At 40.5% G+C, this 3,618-nt stretch overlaps 1 long non-coding RNA gene across 1 annotated transcript; it reads right to left on the bottom strand.

The window, feature by feature from the left end:
* Window positions 1-476: 476 nt before the first annotated feature.
* LOC143132979 (uncharacterized) lies at window positions 477-1,367 on the bottom strand. The gene is made up of 3 exons (XR_012988377.1): window positions 1,315-1,367; window positions 906-978; window positions 477-544 (listed from the first exon to the last, which is right to left on the bottom strand). It is a non-coding gene; the product is annotated as an uncharacterized LOC143132979 (long non-coding RNA).
* Between the last annotated feature and the right edge of the window lie 2,251 nt (window positions 1,368-3,618).

Genomic DNA, 3,618 nt, shown 5'->3' with positions numbered 1-3,618 from the left:
CATCGATGGCTGTCATGTCAGAGTGAAGCCCCCAGCACAAGATGCCGCCTGTTATTTTAACAGGAAGCTCTTTTACTCCATCCAGCTGCAGGCCATCTGTGATAACGTGGGGAAGTTCCTCGATGTGTTAGTGGGGTACTGTGGGTCAGTTCATGATGCCAGAGTACTGAGGAACAGCCCCATCTACTATCAGCAGTCCTACCCTCCACCAGGATACAGCATACTTGGAGATGGGGGCTACCCCTGCCTGTCCCAGTCCTCATCACACCCTTCAGACAGCCCGTTCGCAACCACCTCCAGGCTCGCTTTAACAACAGCTTGTCAAAGGCCAGGAGCATTGTTGAGCGGTCCTTTGGGATGCTGAAGACAAGATGGAGGTCCATCTTCTTCAAAGCTCTGGAAGTGGATGTGACTTACGTGCCGGAGGTCATCGTCTGTTGCACTGTTCTGCATAATATATGTTTGAGCAACGGAGACCTGCTGGAGCCAGATGCTGATGTCAGGAGGGCACGAAGACCAGCACCAGCACCTCCAGGAGCCGTCTCTGGTGCAGAGCAGAGACAGAGGATGGCAATGGCATGTTATGTCCCTGACCATGATTACATTTAAAAATTTAAAATGTATGATTGTTTTTTGATTTCGTCTGGCATGTTAAAAAACAAAACAAATCTGAATAAATTACATGACCATTCTGCAAAATCTAATGTGTTCAACATTATTAAACATTGTATTAAGCATTGTATGGTTCAATTCATACACCAGAGGTAAATACATTGTCTACTTCTTATCAGTTTGATAAAGTAGGTAGGTAGTATTTTTAGGAATTGATAAATCATTAATTTGACTTTCCAATTAGTTCAAAGGTAAACACACAAGTGTACAACCAATTCCTGTAAAGCTTTTACCAAGTTCTCCCATCTCTTCCTGATGGCCTTGGCATCCAGCCTCCCCTCCAACCCCTTTTTCTTAATGAATTCCCTGGTAAGAAACACAACAGCAGATCATATCAATGCATTAAATAATACAGAGGCCAACTACCAGATCATTTAACATGGCATTAGGTTCGCCCACCTAATATGTTATGTTACACATGAAATGCAACTACAATATTTATTATGTTTTGTTTGCAACAACAATATCACAACATTTATTTTGAGGAGATTATTTATCCTGGGGTTGGGCCAGAGATGCATAGACTGCTTTACATGTGTTTAGCCTCCACTACAGCACTGTCAATAACAACGAGCATATGTGATCACGTTAGTTTGAAGTAAAGAACGTAGCGTAATACAACTGGTAATGCAATGTACTTACTCGAATCCAGTAAGGGTCGCATTTCTCCTCCCCGTAAACAAATCTGCGTTGGCAGCACGCCATGGGATAAGCTCCCTTGTATCCTCGTCCGTCCCTAAAACCGATCAAAATACCTCGATGAGACAAAAGGAACTCACCTTGCCCGTCAATAGTATACGTGATATCAAACATTACAATGGCACAACACTGTATTCACGAGCACATAGTCACGAAGCCAGTTTCATAACTTACTAGCGTTCACACAGATAACGTGCTCGTCCCAATGGATGGTTTAACGTGTTAGGTAGCATTAACATATAACGTTACGTTAACTCGCCAAATGATTATGTCGGCTTCAATCTGTGAGGCCACGTAAGTAATGCATTATAAGTCAGTAAACATTTCGTATTACTGCTGTTACTTGCATTAATACGATAGAGTTCACATTTATAACGTGCTCGTCCCAATGGCTGGCTTAACGTGGCTTAACGTTGTGGGTAGCTAGGTAGCATTAACATGTAACTTACGCTAATTAACTCGCCAAATTATTATATCGGCTTCAGTCAGTGAGGGACATGTAAGTGAGACGCATTAGACGACAGTACAATGCCTCGTATTACCACCATTACTTACATTTATATGATTGCGGTGTCGCAGCTCCGGCTGTCTCGGCTGAATTGTCCGCCATTATTTTCAAAATTGGAAAATCTTCCCGACGTCCCTGGTCCCTCCCTTTCCGCTTTGTAGTCAAGATGGCGTCCGTTTAGTGCGAGTAGGGACCATCGTTGCACACTGAATTTTGTGACCGTTTTTAGGGGGTCATCCGGGTACCTGCAGTGCACTGACTTTTTGTGTTATCTACACTATATACTTAAAACTAAGTGTTCGAAGTGTAGAAGTAGGCGGAATGAGACAGACCCATAGTGTGCTAACCTCCACAACCCAACAGCATTCTATTCTAGTATGCTAACCTCCACAACCCAACAGCATTCGAACACTAATGCTTCAAACGGGATTTGAACTCTCAACCTAAGGATCACCAGTACAAGGCATTATCCCACTGAGCCACTGAAAATCATACACATTGGGCAGTCACATTCACATGGTGAAAATGTGTGTTGGTAAATACACAAGAAAAACTCCAAGCATACATTTGACAATAACATGAAGGGCTTTCCTGAAAGAGTACACCTGAAAACTTGGTGAAATTCTGGGGCAATTAGACATTTGTAGAGAAGAACACTAATGGATGAAATATAAATATGATAGACTTAATGATGAAGGAAAAATAGTAAACAAAGAAGTTCCCCTAAATGTAATAGAGAGTCCCGGCATTCTGATTCTTGGCAACTGAGCATACATTTGACAATAGAATTAAGGGCTTTATAAAAAAGAGTACAGATCTAAAAATGTGCACTGTTAATGGTATCCACCTAATGATGGTTGTATGGTTGTTATCCAAGAAAAAAAATTACTCGTATAGGAATATAGGTGATATAGGATAAATGGGCTGAGTGGTCGAACTTTATTGGCCTATATCTCTGAAATGGAACAACATATCCAAATTATTTTGATAACTTTTGTGAGGCTTTGTCTAAACATTGTCTGTGAGAATTTTGGTGAAGATTTGATAATTTTTGAAGCCTGTGAAACTTTTTATGATGTTTGGCTTTTCTCTGAAATTGTGGCAAAAGTAAACATTTTTAGAGCATAAGACCAGGGTGAAAAAGATGCATCTGAATGTAGAGATTAATATGATGAAAGAATTTTGAGTCTAGGTCAATCTGGTAAGGAGAAATAAGCATTTTTGACAAGAGCGCCACCTTTGGGTGCAGTACCCCACATTTTGGGTTATGGGTAGTGGGGGGTACTGGTAACAATACTTGAAAATGTCAAGTTTCTAGGACTTACGGTTTATAGGAATATAGGTGATCTAGGAAAAACGGCCTAAGTGGTCTAACTTTATTGGCCTATATCTCTGAAATGGAACAACATATCAAAATGCTGAGCAGTAACTTTTGTGAGGCTTGGTGTAAATATTGTCTATGAGAATTTTGGTGAAGATTTGATTATTTTTGAAGAGTGTGAAACTTTTTATAATGTTTGGCTTTTCCATGAAATTGTGTCAAAAGTAAACATTTGTAGACCATCAGACCAGGGCCATAAAGATGCATCTGAGTTTAGAGATTAATATTATGAAAGAATTTTGAGTCTAGGTCAATCTGGTAAGGAGAAATTAGCATAATTAACTTTTTTTTCTAATAGCGCCACCTTTGGGTGCAGTACCCCAAATTTTGGGTTATGGGTAGAGGGGGGTACTGGTAA

The sequence above is a fragment of the Alosa pseudoharengus genome, unplaced genomic scaffold, assembly GCF_046254945.1.
Source record: "Alosa pseudoharengus isolate Yale_2024_CS ecotype anadromous, Long Island Sound unplaced genomic scaffold, YU_APseudo_1.1 YU_APseudo_1.1_scf_19, whole genome shotgun sequence".
Lineage (NCBI taxonomy): Eukaryota > Metazoa > Chordata > Actinopteri > Clupeiformes > Clupeidae > Alosa > Alosa pseudoharengus.
The sequence above is the reverse complement of the archived record's forward strand: the minus strand, read 5'-3'. Positions and strand labels throughout refer to the sequence as shown.